The sequence below is a fragment of the Stegodyphus dumicola genome, chromosome 7 (genome assembly GCF_044657685.1).
Source record: "Stegodyphus dumicola isolate Sdum_Otavi_A_Nest chromosome 7, ASM4465768v1".
Classification (NCBI taxonomy): domain Eukaryota; kingdom Metazoa; phylum Arthropoda; class Arachnida; order Araneae; family Eresidae; genus Stegodyphus; species Stegodyphus dumicola.
In genome coordinates, this window is record NC_140774.1 from 139996609 (window position 1) to 140022310 (window position 25702).

The following is a 25702-nucleotide window of genomic DNA, read 5'->3' on the forward strand; positions in this document are numbered from 1 at the left end:
AACATTAATAAATGTCCTCTCTTAAGATTCGTACGTAATCGAATATTGCGAGAAAGTAAAACTCAAAAACTTTGTTTAAGTAATTTTCTTACGAGAAAGACGTAATACTTACTTACACGGAATTAAAGTCTCGCCTTTTTGCTAACAGCAAATGAGCACTTAGCACCTTGGGACATTAAATTAGAGGGTGAAATTGAATTCCGCTCGTTAGAAAGTTCTTTTTTTAGAAGTATAATAAAGATTAGGTTCTGTTCTTGGCGACTAATTTTTCTTTTTCTTTTGTAAAACTTGGATAAATTCATTGTAAAAAATATGCAGTTAATACACAAGCATGTTAAAATGGAGGTATAATAAAGGGTAATAGAGGCAGCTATTTAGAAACAATCAAACTGAAAATGTTAACAAGTTAAAATTTTAATCCGATTAGTCATTAAAACAACAATGATCATCAGACTATTCTTGACGCAAGTAAATTAATACTTTTAAATTACATTATATATTACACTTCAGTCATAATCTTCTTCGTATTAATGTTGTACAGTTTATGGTAATAAAACCCAATTTATCATGATTTGAATTTTTGCCGTTAAGACGGTATATTGGTTAGAGAAGCCTACTGCGATACCGAAGGGCCCGGGTTCGAATCCTGGAGAAATCATGGATGTTTGTAAATGTATAGCGTCTTTGGGGCAGAGCATTCTAAATACATGGTGTGAGAACAACTATCATGTCCATCTAGCTTAACGGAGAATCTGCACAAAGTGCGTTTCAATAATAAATGCATAACAAGCTCAATAGAAAATAAAATGTATGAAATGCTAGCATGCTAACATTAAAATACAAACAAAAATTAAATATGTTGAATAAAAATAAAAGTAATAAAGGGAATACAATTTGCCTATAAACTAGCCCTAAGGATGGAAACCTATGTACTATGCGCAAAAGAAAAAAAGAGACAGTTCTACTGGGACGATTGACGAAATTCCAATTGCGTTTTTCATGTCTCAAAAGCGCCATTTAGGTAATATATTAGAGTTAAATATAGCCTTGTTCTAATATAGGTATTTTGATACAAAATCAGACATTTTCTGAAAAACATACCAATTGTTTTTCATATTTCGATTCTACGACTCAAATTATGCGAGACTACCAAGTTTTGTAAAACTCGCACGTGTAGCTTTTAAAAAATTAGCTGTGAAAATTTTAGCTCCTCCATGTTAACTGAATTTGGTATGTATTTATTAATATCTCTTTTATGTTAAACGTTTTTTATTCTTCCTTTCACATTTCGAAATTTAGGTTAATTCCAAATGAAATTCATCCAATTTTTATGACTTTTTTTAAAAACTTGCATTTTAAAATAATTTCTATAAATTTTTGAAAACATTTTTGAATTATAAAATTTTTACCATCCACTAAAAGTAGATGTATCTACAAAAGAATATCAACAAAAAAATAGAGTTTTTTATTCGAAATTATCTGAGATATACTTGAATTTACATACTAGTGCGTTTGAAATTTGGCATATATGTTAAAAGCGATAATAATGCCAAATGTGGTTTACGCACTTTATTAAAATTATTTGAAAGTAACTTTTTTCCTCGGTCTCTACAATGAAAACAAAACAAAAAAAAAAAAAAAAACAAAATCTGAAATGTTTCAGATTTTAAATTACGTCCAAAGGGGCGTTTTTTAACATTTTGTGTGTTACCTTTCTTTATTAAATATCATGTTCCTCGCACTTCAACCATAAGATCCAGTGCAACAGCAATATCGCAAAATAGTTTTAAAACGAGCATATATTTAGAATTTCCGATACAGAGACTCACGCGCTGGAGATAAAAATGTTTTTTCTGCACAACGTTGCCATTGCTCGCTTTGAAATCCTTGAGTTTGTTAATCAAAAATTCGTCAAAGTTTTAAAAAATAGGAAATCGATCATAAAACAAATTTCAAATTTCAAATTTGGTCTTCCACATGCTCATATTCGTTGGAGGATTACGTTATTCAAAATTCGATGACTCTATGCACCGTTGTTTTATCACAATACGAGAAATATACATACATTCATACAGATTTTTCATTATTTAATTTCTTCAAATATAATGCAGGACTCTAACATTTTGTGGCAACAGTTTGAAAAGTGAACCGACATTTATGATTCCGACGCAAAATGCCAAAACGAAACTAATAGTCCTTCGGGATTCAAATCCCTTTGGACTAAAAAGGAAAGGAAAAAAGGTTGCTATAAATTAAGAAATTCGCCAAGTGAATTATTCTTGGCACAAGTTGAAAAAATACGTCAAGAAAAATTTTGAATTTCTGCGTAAATGTCGCACCAAATTTTACAGAAATTAGTATCTAGGCATAATTTGAGACGTATAATCGAAATATGGATTTGTGTCAAAATACCTACATCAGAACAATGTTAAACCTAATACATATCTAAGTCGCACTTTCGAGACATGAAAAACGCAGTTTCAATTTCGTCAATCGGCCCAGTAGAAAGGGTGATCTAAAACTTTCTGTTTTTTTCCTTTGCGCAGTGTACAAATGAAATAGGGCACAATTTTGCGAATACTTTTAAAACTTTCAAAACATATCGCTAAAAAGCTAGTGATGCGGAAATACTCAAGGAAATACGGTAAATGATAACTCTACTTTGGTATTGTTGAGTATTGGTTTCAAATTAATAAATTTAGTTAATTTTGAGTTCTATTTTGTGTTTTACTTCATAGAATGAAGTAAAAATGTTGTGCTCGTTTCTAGTTGAAATTATTACCAAATAAGTGATAAGTTAATATGTGTCTTTTGTCTCTATTTTAAGAAAATTTCTCTTGCCTCACAATGGGACTAAGTGTTTGCTTACAAAGCTCAGATACAAATTAAATTTATAAGAAGACTAGTTAGAGTAATAAATTAGGAAAACTACTTTATATTAATTTGTGTGTTAAAATAAAATATTTTTTCACATCTGGTGTGTGAGTAAAATATCTTAATTGTTTTCTGAAATAGTTATAAGTTATCTTACTTTAAATAGTTATCTTTCCAAACCAAAAGCTGATGCTTGTTATTAAGAGAATTCCAAAAGCTATTTAACACACACATCTAAGTCCAAATATGATCCATCATTGCATAAAGATTATTGAAAATTACTTCTCATTTCTCTTTTAAACCGGCAAACAGCATTAACGTACTTGCTGTAACAACTTAAATGTTACGTTGCATTTAGTTTTTTAAACATTTCGATTCCATCAATATAGCACAAAATAATTTAATTACTTTTAATTTAACGAAAGCTACGAAAGTTGCGTAAAATTGAATTTTAACTTGGCTTTGTAACAGATTTCTTGTATATTGCATTTTTGTAGCTTTCAAATATGTAGATTAAAGATTATAGCGTTATATTTGACTATAGCTTCTAGTCTAATTTACAAAGTCTAATTTATAACGTTTAGTCGTTATAAATTAGACTTTGTAAATTAGACTTTTACAAATTTTCATGAACGTATTTTTAAGGAATGCATAATAAAATTCTGTTATACATCCCTTAAAAATAAGAAAAAAAGGAAAGCTAAATTTTAGGTAATAGCTATTACTTATAATTTTACCTTCAAGTTCTTACTTATTTTTATGGAATACATGATAGAATTCTTATATATATATATATATGTAAGATAAAAATATATGAATCAGAATTATAATATAAACATTAATTCTTCCTAAAAATCTTTGTAATTCTTTGATATTTTAGGGGGTTGCAATTTCTTAATAACCTCTATATTTGCATTACTGGGCTGATATTTACCTGCTTGAATTTCATATCTTAGAAAATTTACTTTTTCTTTAGCAAAATTACATTTAGATTGTTTTCATTTTATATTCTCTTTCTCACATTTATCAAATATTATTATTTATGATGTTAAATTATAATTTTTCAGTATAAAAATAAGTGTTATAAATATTTATGTGCATTACATTTAATTATAAGTAATGATTATGTAAAAGTTTTATTTTGTGGTATTCTGTAATAACAAGAACCTTCCCTGAAGAATTATGATTATGTGAACTCTCAAACAAAAAGACTTTTGGACTGAAATCCTGAAAAACTCAATAGGACTCTAAAAATTAAAAATTTATTTAAAAAAATTTATATTTATAAATTATACTTTACAGAACAAAAATTTTATGATTTTTTATTTATTTATTATTTTTTTTAAATTTGCTAGTGCTTTAAATCTTTCTCTTTAAAAAGGCTTCTCTGTCGCTACGCCTTTTTCTTTTTGAAGGGGGGAATAGGTAAGATAAAAATATATGAATCAGAATTATAATATAAACATTAATTCTTAATCTCCATTCTAAAATCGTAATAACTTCTCTGCATTGCGTCATTTCTAGATCACTCTATGGCCCGCGCAGCTCTGATGTCGTAATAATTGTAAACCAAAACTTTTCTCTTCGCCGTGCTTCCATCTTTCATAACTACGCATTTCAGCTTTTGCTCTCTACTGTGCTAAGATGTAATTTCGCTGGCTTGCTTTCTATCTCAACAATATCAAAAATGTAAATCTTCTGTGGAAAGGCACGACTAGAGTGCCAAATGATTGTGGCCACAAATATCAATTGGAAATAAAAATGGAATTAAAACTGCCTCGACTGCCAAGTTCTTTAGATATTACCAAGTTAGCATTACTAGCATACTACGCAACCAAAATCTTCTTCAATATGTGTCTAATCACGCATCTACAGTGTTCCGTCTTTTCTTTGTGCTTTTATTATGACATATATATATTCACCTTAAAGTACTAAATAGTACTAATAGTCAAAACTGGTACAGCCCTAGTGCACTATATAGAGCAATTAATGCTGCGTCGAGAGTCTATTGAAATTTAAAACAATGGGGAAGAAGGGAAAAGAAAGCGAGGCAAAAAGAAAGATTTATAGTGCTTTGTACATTCTTCTTTAAATATCTTTCAGGGATCGGTTTACACTCTTACAACAATATGCGTGGAGTTTTACAGGAAAGCTTTACAATATGTCATAGAGAGAAGTTTATCGGTTTTAGTGACTAATATTAGTCATCAAAAGCATCGCGAGCTAGGCGATATCTCGCTAATTTAGCCAGATAGCCATTTAATTCCATCTTAAATAGACTTGAAACTGTAACCCTTGTATCGGAGGCACAGATGATATTGATTACAGAGGTATCAAGGCATGAGGTGTCAAGAATGACACAAGTCGAGATCTGGCGTTGGGACTTGACGCTTGAGCACTTCCATGATACCTTTAATGTGCTAGTGTATCTTGCAGTTCAAGTAACTAAAGCACTGTTACGTGCGTACAGGTTCTTAATAAATTGGATGCCCACAGAACCAAGGATAGCTTGATATATTTTTTTCCACAAGAGAATCACTTTACAGTTCTGGAACTTTCCATAATGTACTCCTACAGCTGTTCTCAGTGTACCAGAGCACAATTAGTAATTACCACTTCAAATTACTAACAAAGTTAAACACAAACTCAATGCAAAGCAAATCTAAAGAGCGAAGCAAGCACGAAGATCTCCTAACACTGTGAATTCAACTCTGAACTAAAAATTGAGAGCTGATGCTCTTATACAGCTTTCCCCTGGTCGCCGAGAAATCTTTAGTACCTTACAGTTCTCGAAACTACTGGAAAGCAAGCACGGTCGAGGTTACATATAAGGGCAGGATGTAGTTACAGTTATATATAGAGATCAATTTCGTGATCCGTTACAATTATACAGAGTCAGGGCAAAAATGGCGCGAAATGGTCGCTAAATTTGACGTCTTTTGGCGATTTATCGCAAGCTAGGCTATATCTGGCTAATTTAGACAGATAACCATTACCTCCATGTTAAATGAACTTACCCCTGTAATCTTATTTTTCCAGTAGAGCTTTTTATCAAGCATTTCGTGTTATATCATGCAAAAGGTATTACATTTTTTTCATATAATTGCACTAAAATTGTTTACATATATACCAAATTCGTATCAGCGTTTTATATAACATATACAAGAGTTCTGGTAACTAAACTACATATATAGAGCTTATATACAGCTTTAGCGAAATTCTGCAAGTGTAGTGTTCTCGCTCTTTATGACAGAGTTTTAATCTCTTTTCAGCTATTAATCCTATATATCAACCCTTTAGCTTTTTATACGCTTCTTAACACGCCAGTATTTTTCTAGGGAACTTCGCTGCGTACTCCTTTATTATACTCAGTCATTTCACAAACCTTTCCATTTAACAGTACTAAAATACATTTAAAATTAAAATCATTCAAGAGACTTTTTCTTTCTTCTAGTTTAAGGTGGTTTCAAAGATTTCGGTCTTCCTAAATGAATTACCAGAAGCATAAATTTATTACCGTAAACAAAGTTCCTAGCTTTCGTTTAATCACTCTAACTGTAAGCTTTCTCTATTAGGTTATTATCCTGCAGAAAAGAAACTAAGCCGCTAATACGAAGACACTCTACGAGATATGAATATTAATTGCGTCTCTCATTTTTATTCGTAACAGCAAAGCATAAAGTAACCGCAGACAAATACAAGTCTGCACATTTTCTAAATTACTTTCCCGTTAGGTGTAATAAGACCAAACGCATCAGGTAATCCCGTTTGCTATAAATCTTTGTATTTCATTGCGTGAATGTAACTTTTTGATAAATGTCTAAAACTTCTTCTTAACTAGTTACGAAGCGTGTTGGCTTATTAGTATGACATAAATTAACAACGAAAAGAAACTACATTCTTGAGACACTTTTTGCGCTTCTGCATTCATTTAAAATTCATTAGGAGGATATGCATTTGCCGACATCACAATTTGTAATGTCGGCTGATGTATGTCCTCTTAAAGAAATGCTATGTTGAAATTTTAATGCAGGCTTGTTATTGGAACGTTTATTTTTCATCTCAACTGCATTGGTGAGACTAAATTTCACAAAATAAACGTTCGTTTCAGATATGATAATATTTCGAATAGGAGTTAATATAAATTTATTTTTATGTGTTTCTCCTTGGATCTGCTATGAAATTCTTTCAGAAATTTAAATTGTGCTTTACAAAAGCTTTATAAATATTGATTATGATGATTGGACAATAATGGCACAGAATATCTACAAACTTCTACGATGAATCTAAATGCTGCATCTAAAATTCTGTATTTAGTGGTTAGGTGGTGATCGTATCAAAAATCAACACTCAATATAGTTTTAAAGAAATTTTATTGGTATATTAAAAAAGTCTAATCTTGTCAGGACTGCTGTTCCTTCTAATTGACTTGGGAAACATCAGCAGGAATCCTGAGTGGAAATAGGGAGCTTACTCAATCTATGTTCGTGTGTGCGTGGAATAGACAAATAAGTTAAGAAGGGTTAATTTTACCCTTTATTTCACACAGCGTATAGGTGCTCCCGCACTTCGGGATATAGAGATCAACGCTTTTGGTCTAAAACGTAAAAAGAAAGAAATACTCAATTAATAACGAACTTAACTAAATAAGAAATAAACTTAAATGCTTCACAGAGACTATTAACGCGAAGATTGGCCTTTGGACACTGCGTATGTAGCGAGCTAGTTGCAAATACTACAATACGCCTTTTATATCAGCCTCTTATATCAGATGCAAATACTACAATAACCTCTTATATCAGCACCTCATATATCAGCATAAGTTCTGGCCTAAAAGCAGACACGAACTGACTGAAAGGCACGCGCGCAGCAGGAGCAGCAGTAAAGCTCTTTCTCTCTCCTGGCTAGAAGCTCCTGGCTCCTTCCATTTCTTAAATACCTTTTATATTTCAAACTCATTAGCACAAAAATCCTACTCGCGCCTTTTCTGGCCGTAAATGGAAAATAAGAGATGAAACCAAAGTTTAAAATAAAATAAACGTTAGTAAAACTTAAAATCCTTATAATCTAAAATCTAAAATCTCATCATCAGCATTCAAGCTGCATTAAAACAAATCGAAAGATATTTCTATTTTACTCTCTTGCCACTTATCGGCATTTAAAAAAGGGGCTTCTGCTAATTGCGTTGTCGTTCAGGAGTAGAGAAGTGAGTCAAACCGTAACATTACCTAGGCATTTATTTACTTCTGTATTTAAAGAATTCACAGAAGGTATTTGTAGAGTAGTCTTGTTTGAAATATAAAACAACTCATCATCTATGAAGTAAAATCCACCAAAACACACACAAGCTCCAACGATCCTGCCGTTTCTGTATGGATTGGAAATAGATATACAGTGAAATACGTTTAACGCGAAAACGCTTAAGACGAAATATTGATTATCATGAAATAATATAACGGTTCCGACAAACTACTATGTATTTTCATGCATTTTGTTGCTCTTAACACGAAACAAAAATCGCTTCGAATAACACGAATCAAAAATCGAAGATGTCCTTTCTGGAAATAAACATAATACAAAAAACACCGGCCTCGCAAGCGAGATTTAACAAGGATGTGAAATGAAAGAGGGGTGGTTTCACAGGTTTTGTAGAAAGTAGGCTAACTCGGTTTTGAAGTAACCTCTGTGACACGAGCCAGTTTTGTTTATATTAAGCTACTTTCATCCTCCACCCCTACAAACTCCACACAAACTTCTCATCTCTTATCAGTTGGCTTTTGAAATCGGTGACGAGTGCATCGCAGTATGAGTACAAATCAGTAAGTTTCGTTCATATGTTGCACTCTGCCTGTCTCTGTCGCTTCGTATGTTGCACTCTGAACGGAATTCAGTGACTTCCAAGGGCGATTGAAAATTGTTTTCGTCGTGCCACGATTCTCAAAAGTGTCAGAGTCTTTGGCGCCAAAAGAAATGGAGAAGGAGGATATTGAAACTGAGCCGACATTTAATAAAATGTTTCAGAATGTTTCTGTATTATTGAACTGTCCTACTGTATTATCAGAAGAATTCTTTGCAGTAGATGATGATAATGTGCGTACAGCCTCAATTATGGCAGACAAAGGCCTTTTGGAGTTTGTTCAAAGCTCAAAAATATCATTGATACAAATTCCGACAACGAAATGAAATGAATAATGCAGCTCCTGTTCCCAAATCATCGGAAAGGAGGAACATCATGAAAAGTATACGCAGTTATATAGACGTACATTTCAATGGTGAAATGAATAACAAAATAGACGACATTGAACAATTTGATGCTAAAAACGACAATGCAAAGAAAATCATCAGATTATTTACAAAGAACTCAATAGATGTTTTGTTTTTCAAAAAAAAAAAAAAAAAAAAATTAAAATTTTGCATTAAATTTCATTACGTTCTTGTGAATATTTTTGTTTCATTATTTATATTAAATACATGCATATATACATATTTATGCAAATAAAATGTATTCTAATAAACTTTAATTTAATTAAGATACAATAACACGCCGAACAAATATTAATTTAGAAGTCAAACAACAAAAATCAGTGTTATATTTTCAAATTTTCACAGGACTAGTTTCGATGATTTTACCGAACCATCATCCTCAGCTGCAGAAGCGCATTTGCGTTTTTGCAACTAGATTTTATTTTTAACAGAGTTTTAGGAGAGCTGATAAAGAAAGTCAAAAACGAAAGAAGAAAATTGATAGGATCACTATGTAAGTAAACGTTGTTGAAAAGCATGAAAATGGCATTCCGGAACTTGGCTTTGCTTACATTACCCCGAGTGCGATAGTATACATGAGTGTGGAAAACAAAGAGGCTATCAAATCGGCTAACGTTGAGAACGGGTTAAAATCAAATACCAAACAAACATCAGAGACGTTAGAACCTGTTAAAAAGTTGCTTTTGACTTAAATATCAGGAAATTATTTATATACTTATGTACAGCATCATGTGCAGTGCTTTATTTATGTACAGTTTATATTTCACCCATTGTATTTGCATTTCGGTATTCAGCAGTGTTATAATAGCAATCGATTTTTTTCTCTAAAAACACATTAGTTAGTTTCCATTAATTTTTTATTGGAAAAGGTCGTCCATACGTTTATGTCCTAGGATCTAATGACGTATGTCGAGTTATCACTGTATAATCCTAGAATCAATATTTAATAAAATAAGCCTTGTGCACCTTTTTTAAATACTCTGAATATAGTGAAAAAAAGTATTTAAATTATATTTTAAACGAAATTAAATCAAGCTTATGATAATACGGATACCATGCGAAAAAAATCATCTGCATCTGCGAAACTATTTCATACAATTTTGTTCTTTGTTGGTCTGACAGTAAAAACTATTTTTTTTTTTTTTTTTTTTTTTTTTTTGGCAGGACATACTAAGTTTTTCTTATTGAGTTCTTTGTTCACAAGGAAGAGAAATTCGGAATAGATATACTAGGATAAATCAATCACTGATATTGTTGGCTACTCGGAAATCTCTAGTATTGACTGAACTCTCGCAATATTAAATTTATCTTCTACCAGCATTATCACGGCTGAACTCAAAGCGAATCCAAGAGGAAAGCGTTTCAAAACGAGATAAAAGTAACAGTTCAGAGCTTAAGGGAGTATGAGATTTCAGATTATGGAAGTCAAAATTTCGCGTTTGATCTCAATTTATCTTCTAATCTGCTTAGTTATAAATGTTAGCTATGAAAAGTTTAAAAGGGAAAATTGTGTGAAGTTTATGAGCAGATTTTATTTGGCATTAGCACATCGAAATATTTTAAAACCATAAATAGATTAAAAATAATTTTAAAATACGCTTTAAGCAACGCTTTAAGCAAAGAAAAGCGACTGGGCGTATGAACAGGAACTCTTCTAATTAGTCTAATTTTATGAAGTGCGTATAATCGTATTATTTAAAGGTTTTATTTTTGCTCTACTTTGAGATCATATATTCTGAAGGATTACTGTGTTTTTTTTTTTTTTTTTTTTTGGGGGGGGGGTTACCTACTCCTTTGGCGTATTTTATTTTTAGTTTCTTTAGTGCCAACTTCTGAAACCTTTTAAAAATTTTCGCGTAAATTTCCCCATTCTCAGTTCATTCAGAGAACAAACTCACCTAAATTTTAAAATTAATTCGTCTACGTACTAATTGTTGGGATCTTACTAACAAAGACAAACCCGTCAAACTACTTGCGAAGGTCACGCTTAACCTTTCTTTTCTAACTGATGAACTTTATGCCAGTCTAATACAAGAACCGACACCCATCACAGCAAACCAAAGACAAAATGACATTCAAACTAAGATTTTGTTGAGTCAGATGCATTTTCACCTTCTCTAATTATTTCTGGATGATTTGAGGCCTTACGAGCATCAGAGTAACAAGAAGAAAAGGGGAGATTCAAGTTACAGGGAATTCAAAATGAAGATATCTTATTAGGTATTATAATATTAATAAATATTCTTATAAGAATGCATGTTTCTTTTAAAGAAATAATACTGAGATTATTACTTGTAATTTATCCATGATTACTTACATTTGTCATATACCCTGCCTGTTCGCGGAGTAGCAGTCTATCATCGAGTATCGTCAATGTATCGCGAGCTGGTACATCGCTGAGGCTATCGAATGTTTCGTCGAATGCATCGCGAGTTGTATAGTCGAGAGTACGTCGAGTTCCGAGAACGACCGAACCGAGTCGGGAGCTGTACTCGAGTGCTTTGCCGTGAAGCTGCCTTCACCGTTATATCCTGATAGCTTTAAGGCTATGTTGCTGATTGTTTCAGCGTATTTGTCGTAGTTTTTTGACGACTGCAAACGTGTTTTTGGAGCTGTTCTGAGAAATACTGGCTAGTAAATTGTGTTTTCATTCTTCATCAAGTGTTGTTGTTAATCACTCCAAATCCACGAACCCGCAGAACGCAACAGTATTGTTACGTGTCTTCTCATATTCTTCGGTGATCTTTAAACAAGTCCCAACTCTGTTAGTTATTTCTGTTCAGCTACAGCTAGCTTTTAGATAGCATTAATTTAGTTTCTTATTTTCTATCCCAAGTTAAAGCCCAAATGGAGGCTTTCTCTAAGCCCAAGAGGGGCCAATTTTAAACATCCTTGAGTCGAATAAAAGGTTAATTTAAACAATTATCGATTAGTCGCTACACGATAGTAAGCGTCGATAGTAAACGATTAGTCGCTATACACGTTTCAAGTATTCTAACAAACAATTTAGCTAGAATTTTATAAATTGTACCTAGATAACTTTTTATAATGTTGACTGAACCAGATATTTCAATATTCTCAGTAAAGAGCTGCAAGGAAAGAATACGCTTATCACTGACATGTATGTTTGTATTAAACCATTTGCTGATTGGATTACAGCTATGAATTACAACTATGCGGAAGACAACTTGAGTCAAAGTATTTCGTAGATGTCCTACATATTAAATCCTGTCTTATTGTTTCAAATGACAAAGCTAAAAAATATCTAATATAAACAACAAAAATTACGAAAAGAATGGGAAGAATATGTATTGATTTTTTAATGATTTGTAGTCCAATTTTATATCATTTCCATGACCATTAAAACGAATATGAATAATGCTCGAGAAACCCTACAAATGAATCTAAATAATTTAACGTGATACATATGTTATTCAAGGATTTGCAGATACAAGTTTGATTAACTTTTATTCGTACTTGTCAAAAGATAAATACCCTTAGTTACGAATTTTGTGCAATAAGAATAATCACTTTGTTTGAGAATACATTTATATATGTCAACTATTTTTTTTTTTTTTTTTTTTTTTTTTTGTGCAGTTGGAAGTGAATGAGTGTTTGGGAAAAGAACTGGATTCATCAATTAGCGTCTACAATCTGAGATGAAAACATTTTCTGGCAATTTATTTCCAAGAATGCAGAAGTTTCTAATTATTTTCACGCAAATATGTTTTATTCTGTATGTGTAGAAGTAAAGTTTAATAAATAAAAGAATGAGAGTTATCATTAAATATTCTCAAGTCTGACTCCTCTTGAAAGTTTTCCACACAAACGTGAAAAGTTTCAGTAACATTTACTTATTTTTAGTTTAAGTAAGTTATTCACTGGTTAATTCTACAGAATGCAATTATTTGAAATAAATGTCACTTCGAAAATTTCGGATTGAAGTGTCAAGAGGTTTGATTGTGAAACTAAAAGAAACTTCTTCGACTTAAACTTAGGTTTAAATTTTAGACTTCAGATAGAAAATAAATATAAATCAAATTTTTTTCTTTGCGTTATTATTATCATTGTTTATTATGTTTAGATAAATATTTATAAAGTATTAAGCTCTTAAGGTAAATAGAAAAAATAATTTAACCGAAAGAAAAAATCTCATAATTTTAGCCAGGGAGAGGAGGAAATAATTATAGATTTCAAAAATAAGAAGTAAATTTACAGAAAAACATAGTAAAAAATACAATTGAATATTATTGTAATAGATTTTCAAATAAACAGTGTTAAAAATAAATTTAAAAAAAGTAATTTTGAAGCATATTACAAACTTACACAAAATACACACACACACATATATATATTGAATGATTTTAAATTTTATTGAATTTGAAAACAAGTTGTTCTAATACTTGCGCAATAGCTGCAAAGTAAGATAATAATAATTTATTTACTAAAATATTGATTATATTATCTCCTAATATAAATTTAGTAGAATATATCAGAAAGAGGGAACTCACATGTAGGAAGTTTAATTTCCGAAAATTATGTTTTAAAGTAATTTGAAAGTAAATCATGAAAAAACTTGTTAAAGGTACTTGAATTTTAATCATGATTTACAAAATTTCATACTTTAAAAAAGAAAGAAAAACAAATAATTATCGCTATTGATCGGAAATTAGTTGATTTTTAGAGGGGAACAAACCAACTCCCGTTCGATGAACAATATCTAATTAATGCGAAGGTGTTTCGTCTTTTAAACAAGTAAGAATGATGATGCCAGACTGGCAAATTATTTTAGGCCAGTATTGTAGTTCCGAGAAATGATGGGATTATAGCCAAAGTAGAGTATCAATGTAGAGCAGGGATGTCAAACTCATAGTAACACTTAAGCCAAACAAACAAGGTTTAAATTTAGGCGGGCCGCAAAAAAAAAAAAAAAAAAAAAAAATCAATATTCATAGAAACGTAGATTTATTTCGAATAATACAATAATAAACATATATATACATATATTTATATAGAAAAAAACAAGAAAAATTTAATGTTTACGTCCTGATACTTGACATCTCTTCTCTGCTATTATCTTTCCTATTTCGAAAGAAATTTTGTTTGCAGTGATAACTTTCAACGCTGACCCAAGGTGAGCATCATTAATACGGTTTCTAATAGGAGACTTATTACCTTTCATGACTGAAAATAACTGCTCGCACCGATAAGTGCTACCAAACATGGAAATAATTTCATATGCGAATTTTCGAGTATTTTCAAACCTGGCTGATAAATATTTGCAAAATTCAGGCACGCCCACTTCAATGAATTTTGCTTTCAAATTTGTGTTGCATTGAATCTCGATCACCTCCATTTGCATATGGCTGGGTACGGAGTCAATACTTATTGAGAAAATCGAAGAAAACAAAAAAAACTTGTCTTCGAGGGAACTAAAAACATTAAACCTCGTTTCAAATCCAGTTGTTAAATTTGCAGTTTTTTCTGCGTATTTTTGATACGAACAAGTATCATCTAAACTTGATTTGTTCATGCTGCACGTCGGGAAGTGTGTCAAATCTTCATTTTTAAGTTGTTTTTCCCAAAGAACTAGTTGACATTTGAATGCTTTAATTATGTCAAACATGTTCGTAATGATATGATCTTTTCCTTGTAACGATAAATTTAAATCGGTTAAGTGTTTGGTTATATCAACTAAGAAAGATAAATCTTGTATTCATATTGGATCGTAAAACAAACTTACGTCTTGATTTTTCGTTTTTAAAAACTGACATATTTTTTCTTTCAAATCCCAGACTTGTTTGAGAGTCTTGGAGCAAGATAACCAACGTACCTCGGTATAGTAGGACAAACCCGAATATTCACTATCTAACTCACTTAAGAAAGCAGTGAATTGACGCACATTTAAACCTCGAGATCTTATAAAATTGATAACTTTTTTTATATATGACAAAACATTCTCCATATTTATTACTTTCGTGCATAGAACTTGTATATATTGATGTATAATACAATGCATATGATGAATGTTTGAAACGTGAATTTCACTAAGTTTTTTTCTTAGTAATGCTACGAAGCCCTTGTTTTTCCCGGTCATTGATGGAGCGCCATCTGTAGCTACAGAATTTAATTTTGCCAAAGGTAGATTGTATTTCTGCAGAAGTCCAAAAACACAAGTAAATATATCTTCTTCTGTGGTAGTACCAGGCATCGGTATTAGTTCCAGTAATTCCTCAAAAATGTTAAAATTCTTGTCACAAGAACGAAGAAACACTGCTGATTGAGCTTTGCCACTAATGTCCGTGCTCTCGTCACAGGCAATGGAGAAACTTTCGAAACAAGATGATTTTGCTTTGATTTGATCACTTAAATTCGCGGCTAAATCAGTAACTCTTTCCGCAACTGTATTTCGAGACAATGAAATTGATTGAAAAGCCTTCCCATTTCTAGGACAAACAATTTCTCCAGCTTTCATTAGGCATTCCTTGATGAAATCACCGTCAGTAAAAGGCTTCGAATGTTTAGCTATCAACTCGGACAAGACGTAGCTTGCATGTACCGCCGCTTCACTTTCTTGCAATACTTTACGAAACATGGACTGTTGCTTTCTCACTCCTAACTTGAGCTCTTTCAACTTTTCTTCTCTCATTAATCCTTCGTAATTGTTATATTTCGATTTGTGTTGTTCGTAATGACGTTTAATATTATATAACTTTGGTACATTAATAGTATTATAACACATCAAGCAGATTATTTTATCTTTTATTTCACAGCAAAAATATTCTAATTCCCATTTTACTTGGAATATTCTATGTTCGTCAGCGATTTTTCGTTTAATTTTACTACCACTTGGTTTTGATATAGACATACTGAATACAAAGGGCTGGAGTAAACACGGTTAACGTTAAAAAGTTGACAAAAATATATTCTTTCCACAAGAGATAAATCAAAATGCTGAAATATTTCTTCAAAAATATTCTAACAATATCACAAAATGTCAAACGTTTAGCAAAAATCAATTCAAAACAGAGAAACTAATTTTATCTCACAGCGAAATCGCTACAAATCAATCACAGCATTAAGTAAACAAACAGTTCGCTAGAACTACAGCTACTACTGAGATGAGTTGTTTGTTCTCGGCTTTTATAAGCTTTATAATTAATTTCTCAAATATACTGGAAACATCTATAAATATCTGGATTTTTGTGGATGGCAACAGCAATTACGAGATATTTATTTATTAGGTATTAATTGCACGCGCTGTTCTATTTCTAACCTTCCAACGCAGCTGTCTTTTCAAAAATCGTCTGCGTTGCTAAGGCAACATGAAGCAAATCTAATTACAATTCTAAATAAAAAAAATTAAATAAATAAATAACTATGAAATCCGTAACAATATGAATTAAGTAATAATTAATAATAAAGCAAAGTGCATGCACATGCATGCACCAATATATCGTACAAAATTATGATTGGAAAACTGAGACCATGAGTTCGGCCACATTCGGCTATCGGGGGATGCGTACAAGTTCTGAGTGCACGTTCCCCCAAAAGCCGAAGGTAGCTGAACGCAAGCTACTCACACGCATTTGTAATTTAAGTAGTGTGTGTGTCAGCTCGCTGTGAGTAATCTAACAACACTGAATAAATTATTGTTAATTACTTAGCAGTAAACATTTCATTTTTTTCTTCGTCGATATGTTATTTTATTATTATATATTATTATTTGCCGATATATCGGCCGGGCCGCAAAAATATTTGTTGTGGGCCGCGTGCGGCCCGCGGGCTGCGAGTTTGACATCCTTGATGTAGAGTATCAGTATCATTCTGAACGAAGCATTTTCGCTAATACAAGATTCTTTAGAAATTTTGAGTGAATAGCCAATTTATGTAGTGAAATTTAGAAGATACTTGAGTAAATGTCCCCCGACACCTTCGCTTTTATGCATGTTAATTCAAGGCTATTTTTAAAAATAAACATAATAAGCAGTAGTAATCTTAACCGGAATTATGAAATAAAACTCAAAGTAATTGAAATAAAAATGAGAAAAATAAGAAACATAACAATGTTATCTTTGCAAAAAACAAATCAAATAAAAGGTGAAAAATTGAAATATATATAATAAGAAAGTAAAATGTGAAATGTATATGAAAATATAAAAGCATAAAAGGCCAGAAAATGCATTATTTAACTTACGTCCTTTCTAGTGGAATGTCGGTAAAGTGTTTTCTTCTGTGTTTTACTCAGTGTCCGAAATTTCGAAATTCCGTTATCGGCAGTGGGGTTGCTTTGAATTGTTACAACTTTTGAGAAGCTATTTTTGGGACGTGGGAGGGACTAGGAATGTTGGAGGGAGGTTTGCTGCGGAGTTCGTATGCGAGTGAAAACGTTTGTTAAAATTTTGAATGCTAACTAGTGAATGGAAATTAATTAAATTCTGGCTAATTGTCGTGTCGGAACGAGGTAGAAAAAAAGAAAGAAAATAATTTTCACTGTCAACGAGCTATTTGACAGACTATAGAGCATGAAATAGGCTAATGTTTTTAGTAACAGCATAAGAAAAGTCTGAAAATATTTTTTACATTATATACAATTTTGTAATTACACTCTGTACAAATCGTCCAACTGATTTTTGAATGCTAACTAGTGAATGGAAATTAATTAAATTCTGGCTAATTGTCGTGTCGGAACGAGGTAGAAAAAAAAGAAAATAATTTTCATTGTCAACGAGCTATTTGACAGACTATAGAGTATGAAATAGGCTAATGTTTTTAGTAACAGCATAAGAAAAGTCTGAAAATATTTTTTACCTTATATACAATTTTGTAATTACACTCTGTACAAATCGTCCAACTGATAGTCATTCAACTTATACCGCCTTCTGAGGTTTAGGAACAAATTATCATATCCCTATCAGTTAAATGATTTAGATATATATATATATATAAGATTGAAATGAAAAGGATAGTTAAAATTAGCTAAAGATTTAAAGTACATTTGATGCAGCTGATTCCAAAGTTTAAAAATAATACCAAGTAAAAACAATTACACTAAACGAAAGCAGTAAAATTTTACGCGAAAAAAAACTACTGAAAATACTACAAAATTTAAAAAATAATTTAAAAACTTATACAACAAAATCAAAATTGGTACTTTGAAAATACAAACGTGTTTTTATAAACCTATACTACTAAATTAAATTTGGTGCGCTTCAGAAAACCTAAACATTTTAAATATTTTAAATACAGAGAAATTATATACAAAAAATAGAAATAAAAGGTCAATTCACTTATTTCGGGATTTAAGACAGATCTTATCAAGGAAAAAGGTCCTGAAATCTCCAATTAAGCTAATGACATAGGCACGTTTCGTCGAACTAAACCAATGAGACTGAAAACGGTGATCCATTTATAAAATAATTAACTTAATTCATCTTATTATAGCGATGTCTCAATTGTTTTGCCCCTTTTCCCGACGTGCATGTATATAAAATATAAATTTTAACAAAAAGATCAAAGTTATAAACAAATAAAGAAAAAAATTATTTGCAATCAAAAAATTATTAATATCATCTAAAAGATGAAAGAAAAAACCTACATAACGTAGCCTAGAACGGCAAATGTACAGCCAAATTAAACAGTGCAAAACCTGCAAGTATTAAATATGCATCACTTTAAGAGTGAGCCCTTTTAACGAAAAGAATAAAAACTTTGTTAAAAGGAAAAATAATTAGAAAAAAAGAGTCCTGCTAAGACCAAAATGCAAAAAATAGTGTAGAAAAAGGCTGATATACCTGCGTCCTATACATTAGCCTTCTAAATTTAAAATGAGCTATAAACGTGGGAAAAGGTTGCCAGAAAAAAACGGTGATCTAATGAAATCTACCAAAATAGAAAAACAGCCAAATTTCACCATAATGACTATTCTTTAGATTATATATATATATACTCTAAATAATAGTCATAATTGAAGCAGTAACAAATTAAAAAAGAAGTGAGATGAAATTGCGTCGCAGCTGCTAGATTATAATAAAATGAAAATGAAGTTAAAAGTCGGAACGTAAATTAAATATCAATTTAGTTTCAAAAATAAAAAAGTCTGCCTATTTCTCTTTCCAGAAAGTGGTTACAAAAGCCGAGTAAACACGAATGAGGGCTTAACGCGGATGATGGGCAAAGTGGCAAACTGGAAGAATTAAGGAAGAAAAATAGGCCAAAAAACAAAATGAAATTTAAATCTTTCGTTACATCGTCATCAGCAGGCTGGTGCCACGAAAGATTTGAATAAATTAAAACAGCCTATTTCTGAACAAACAAAGATACAAATTAAAGTTAACATTTTTAATTTAAGAATAATCTTTCGATAGCAACAAAATTAAACGGTGTGTTTATCAATGTAACCCCCTAGAGAACCTGAAGTAAGCAGGACCAAAAAGGTAAAACTATAGCATCAAAAACATAGACATTTTTTTTTTTTTTTAAAAAATGCGAAATTTTAAACGTACTTTTAGGCGGCAAAATGAAAAATTTAGGCGACTTTTAGACAACAAAATGAGAAATTGGAAAATAGTAAACAAATTTTAAGCATGTTGTTTATAGACTCCATCCACTCATATTATAAAATTATTATTATATTTTTACGTTTTTCACATGTTTACGATTTATGCTATAATTTTTTACCCGTTCTGTTGTTTTTAAAATTTACATTTAGTTACGTTATTTTCAATTTAAGATTAAAATATTTGCATGTTTTTTTTTTTTTTTTTTCAAATATTGGATTATTTTTGTAAGTTTTGTTTTTGGAAATAGATCTACTTAAAATAAACTTTTTTAACATTTTTATGCTATAATTTTGCGTATCTGAGGCATTGCTTAATTCGGCCTGTAGACGTTGGATTGCCAAAACACAGATTAAAAAGAATCCCGATTTATGTCTGTGTTCTACATGAGGTATTTACTGTTGATTATCTTATCTTTAATAATTGTTATTTTTTGCAGTTTAAATAAAGTTTCATTTCCAATCCAACATTCCTACATAACTATCTAAGGAGATCTCAACAAAATCCTAGCTGGCAATAACATAATGTCTGTGAAGTTATGCAAATGTTTGGCTATATTTAATCAATTATAGTTGGCTATATTTAATCATTGAAACTTCAGTATAAATATTTTCAAACTCAGCACAAAATCTGAAGAAATTAAATCTATTTTATACTATCTCAGTATATGCTATAAGGTATTTCTCCCGGCTTCTCGGCATGCCTTCGTGATGTGCTGGTCTGCACGCTGGGCGCGTATTCCAGAGATCCGCGGTTCGTTTCCCGGCGAAGGCGTTGTTAATTTTTTAATCTCTCTTGCCTGCCTACGAACGACATGACGACTAACGACACGAAATGAAGCAGAAACGTACGAACAATCACATCATTAACAGGACTTTCTATAAGAAAAACAACTTTTATTAGTCCAGGAAAAACGTCGAGAACTATTGCATTGCTTTTCACACTCTTTAAAATCTCAAACATAATTAATAGCTTAACTGTTTACCCAAAGTTAAGTAAAGATGTCTCTTTTATTAATAGACTATTTTAATAGCTCCTACTATTTTACAGTTTAAATGAAGATAAGGCACATTTACGTAAGATTACACATAAAAATTGACACACATTTACGTCGGCTAATACCTGTTAACAATAAATTCCGTCACGAATTCTTGAAGGGCAGCCCTGCGTGAAAAATAAAAAAATCTGATGTGTACACCACATGACTTCCTTGTACGGAATATTAAATTATACACATTTTTTCTGCATTTCATTTAAACTTATTGAATTCTACTTCGTCAATAGAGTATAAACTAAATAGATAAACGTAGTCTTAAAAATTCACTATATTTATATACCATAGTTACACTCTGACGCTAGGTTCACTTGACGCGTTACATCTTAATCATTTTATAACTCAGAATGCACAAAAATTACATCATCTGAAGAATTGTCTAATCGTTGTCACATGTTATATTCAAGTACTATAATAAATCTAAAACGATGTATAAAAGAAATTAAGCAAACAATAAAAAGAAACAGTTTTTCTCAGATGATTCAGCCCCGCTTACCTAATACACATGTGCTACTCGTAACCGTTCTCATCTGTCCGAATCAGACTAGCGACAATATTTTCTGCTAATACAAAACACTTATTTCCTCGAATTTCGCTAGAGATATCTTTCTCATTCAATTAACTGAGTTCTCACTTCGCGGTAAGAATACATAAAAACTCAAAATATCTTCATTAAAAATTGAAAGGTATAGAAAAACATAAAACACCAAAGAGTTAAAACAATAAAAAATGTACAATTAAAATTAGATTTTCTGGGCAAAAACAAGCAATTCGGCCAGCAGGCAAAAAGGCAGATTTTTCGTGCACAAATCTAAAAGTTTGCTTTTGTTCCCACTCGACAAAAAGACACTGAAGGGGTAAAAACTGACTGAATTTGTTGTGGACGCTATGCTGAGTCAATATATGGACTAATTTAATAACTACATGATAATTCTAGAATGGAGTAAACAGGTTTTAATTCGTAATAATAAAAAAAATATATCTTTATTCTTGCGAAGTTTAGTTTCTCTAGATTGGCAACAAATCCACTATCCTGCTAAGTTTCAAATGTAAACAAAAATGGCTACTATGGTAAAAACATTAGGCTTAACCGCACTTAAACAACTTTTAAATTGATAATTCTACAACTATAACATACAAATTAACTAAAGGCGTAAAAACCTTAACCGGAAGATAAGAAAAACATAATTCAATAATTTTTAAAGAAAAGAATGCACAATTTACCAACATACAAGAATAAAAAAATGAGCTCACGGAGCCGAGTAACAGAGAGTGTATATATGTATAATATATATGTATAAATTTTTGATGAGGCCTATTACAGCCAAAAAGAAGGTTATAGAACATCTACATGTTAGGATGTACATATCTAGATGTGCACACCTACACGTTATAGTAGTCCCACATGCAAAATTTCAACGTGCTGACGCTATTCGTTTTTGAGTTATGCGGGATGCATACGTACATACGTACGTACGTACAAATGCCACGGAAAAGTCTCTTCTGAATCCATTTTAAATCAGTTTTATAATTCTTTTGGGGGAAAAAGAGTCCTTTATTCTGTCCTTACTTACAGATATAGCAAAAACATCGTTAAATTGAATTCGATAGTGTTCAAAATGGATATTTTCTTTGAAATACCCGGAATACCCGGGAATTGGTACCCGGAATTTTTTGTTATTACAGTACTTCATTTACTTCGCCCAAAGAAGTAAAAATGACATGCATTTTTACCTGCTAGTAAAAATTTATTGCATTATCAAAATAAAAATAACCTATGTCGCCGATGTTGAGTGTTATGTTCGTAAATTCAGCATGCGTCAAATGCGACTGAAAGCCTAGTCAAACATGAAACTTCGATCTTAGTAATGGATAATAACTAGTGATACATTTTGAATCATTAAAATTTTAAGGTTAGAACTGTTGTCTAAACCTAAAATTTATAACACATCTTCATTTTTTATTCATTAATTGTTATAGCAATCTTGGAAATCTTAAGATTCATCTAAGTTTAGAGATTGAAGTACATACTTTAAGAGATTTGTTAAAATTGCTCCTAATCACATCTACGAACTATATCTAGAAATCATCATGTGTTACCTCATAAACTATTTCCAAACAACACTTTACTAATAGATGACATATTTACGATAATATTACAAATTATACTAATCGTGTAATTGTGGAAAAGGATTATCATTATTTTTAACATCAGTATCATCATGCCATATACTGTTAACAACGAAGTCCATCTAGTACAGATAACAGTTAATCGCCAATATCAGCAATGCTAATCATTACATGGGCCTGTGACTGATTAAAGTTGTACTACAAGAGGCTTGCTAAACTCCTAGAGCTTTATTTTCAGTAGCGAAATATTCAAAATACATTTAGCAGCAAAACAAAGACGAACTTGATGCAATTTATGGAATTTGTGATGATGCAAGATATCGATTAAAACTTTTGTTTCTTTTAAAAATTTAGTCTTTAAAACACTTAACATATTAACCGCTCAATTTGTTTTAAAATTATAAATAAATATTTTGATTATTTTTTTTATATCTCACAAATTACAAATTTGCTTATTCCTTTATTTTGCATATACCGTACCCCTTTGTTCATATATGATCAGTATTTTTGTAACGTACTTTACGCACTGTATACATTAACATTACAACTCAAAATGCTATTTTTGAAAAGATACTATATTGATATTTTTGAAATTTTTGATTTATAACTGTCCAGTTTCACTCGTAACAGCCAAAAACTTTTATTATAGTTTTAAAACCCTCATCATATAGCAGAAGTATCATTAATTCGGAGCTAAATATTTTATATGAATCTTTTATAAACAAAAGATTTTATATTTGCAAATCCATGCTAATATAAGTAATTCTAATATAAGACTCTTTGAAATTGCTCATTTTAAATCACCATAATTTAACTGTGCTCTTTAAATCGTTCGAAAACAGACACAGAATAGAATATAAAAAAATAAGAAACAAGAAAAAAGCTGCGATTTATTCAGGAAGAGTGAAACAATTCCAAGCTTCTCCTTCATTATTTTTATAAAGGCGCCCCTTGGGAAGAAAAGAGAATCCAAAAATTTTCTCATCACATTAAATAATGTACCCGACCTTTATAGCATGAGCAGTATACTACAAATTCAATGTTGCCTTCTTGAACATTTAATCCGTTAATTTTCAGATTTTCGGTTTAGTACGATATGAGGTTTTTTTTTAGTTAAGTGTTAACGTAGCTGGCAAGCAGATCCCGACTAATATCGTAACAACTGGAAAATTAAAATTTATGGGATTTTCATATTAACCATTAAAGACTGGCGGCTAGACGATATAGTCATTTTTTCTTTATCCTTTACTTTTTCACTTTGAACGGGCTGTGCACAGACTAATGTATGGACAGATAATATCATCCACATTTTCAATATAGCGACTGTTGCAAAAACAATTTACCTATCTGCCAAAGCTAGCCCGAAGCTCGGATACGTATATGATACATAATTTATTTAACACAGATGAATGATAAACTGGAAGTGGGCATTAGGCATATCATTTATTTGCTTATGATAACAAAGTTTGATGAAGTAAAGTATAGATGACAACATCAATAAAATTTTGAAAGCAGCCTTAAAGTTTCCAATTCTTCAATTTGCAGAAAACCATGTAAGTTTTGCCTTTTCTGTGGTTGTTTTATTTTTAATTAATTAATTATATTATCATTTTGGATTTCCTAGGCCTGAGTTATACCTACCTGAATGCAAATTTGTTTAAAATATAAATGAATCTACCAAAGAATATTTATCAGCTTATCCTGGCTGTTATCCAGAATTAAAATTATGCTATTTGCTTTAATATATGTTAATTAATTGCTTTAATATATGACAAATATTTGTTTGCTGTGATTCTTCATGAGTGATGAGCCAGGAGAAGCCAATGTTTAAGAAACTGTGCAAAGGAAACTATGAAATTGCATTAAATTTGCTTTGAAACACCATCATTCTACCTGCAGGTTCATGGAATTTGTTTCTTTTGATTTTAGTGTGTTTACCGCCAGGTAAGGCTGTTCATAAATATCTTTATTCTGAATTGTATACTGGTTAGGAAATTTCTGTATAAGAAGTTAGACAAAACGAAAGGCTATTCGATAGCCGTTTTTTTATCGTTACTGATTAGTTAATAAGCACTTTGGATTTAATAGCATAATCATTAATAACAGCATAAACATGCAATGTTATTATTTCCTATTATGTCTTAAAATTTATTATTCGGGTTTGGTAATGAGAATGTACAGAATGATTTAAAACTAGAGGCGCAAACTTCTAAGAGGGGTACGGTACATGTGGACCACTTGGAACTGCATAGCAGTGCAGCGTCGGAAATGCAATCCTAACCAGATAAATGGGAGGGGATATTAAAGGCTGCGAGAGGAAAACCGTCGAAATCCACCCGCAAAGATATTAGTTTGGAAAATATGAACCCATCGCGATCGCAAATTGACATTTAAAGGTAAGCTTAATTTAAGCAAGATTTTTCCTGATAATGAAGTTACCCTAAGTTTCGCAATGTGGACACCGTGCAGAATCTCGGACGTTTTGAAATAACATCCGGGCAACCGTCACACGATCACTGTAGCCAAGAAGATGAGCAATTTAAAAATATCCATGATTCTCTGCGTCACACCACGTTATGAAACGTCAGAGATATTCGTCAACAGAAAAGTCAGAATTTATATTTTAGGTCTTGTAGATCTTCGTTCTGATAAATGTTTCTGTACTGCTTACTATTAATTGCTTGCTATTAATAGATATACCAGGAACGAAAGTAAACTGCAAAATCCTATTTATTGTACACGTAACAGTTTAACAGGAGAAAGGCATAATTAATTTTCAGCAGCAACTGTTGTAATCAGGTTGGGTATCGAGTAAAATTGA

The 25702-nt window shown here is 31.3% G+C and overlaps 1 protein-coding gene and 1 long non-coding RNA gene across 4 annotated transcripts in view; one reads left to right on the plus strand and one right to left on the minus strand.

The window, feature by feature from the left end:
• The window catches only part of LOC118194951 (uncharacterized), a 97169-nt gene extending 84036 nt beyond the window's left edge, over nucleotides 1-13133 (plus strand). For both annotated transcript variants that reach the window (XR_004759179.2, XR_004759180.2), the window contains exon 3: nucleotides 12736-13133. This is a non-coding gene — a long non-coding RNA (uncharacterized LOC118194951). The remainder of the gene's footprint in view (nucleotides 1-12735) is intronic.
• Nucleotides 1-25702, minus strand: part of LOC118194950 (RYamide receptor-like) — a 474599-nt gene that overhangs the window by 413047 nt on the left and 35850 nt on the right. The window lies entirely within an intron of this gene.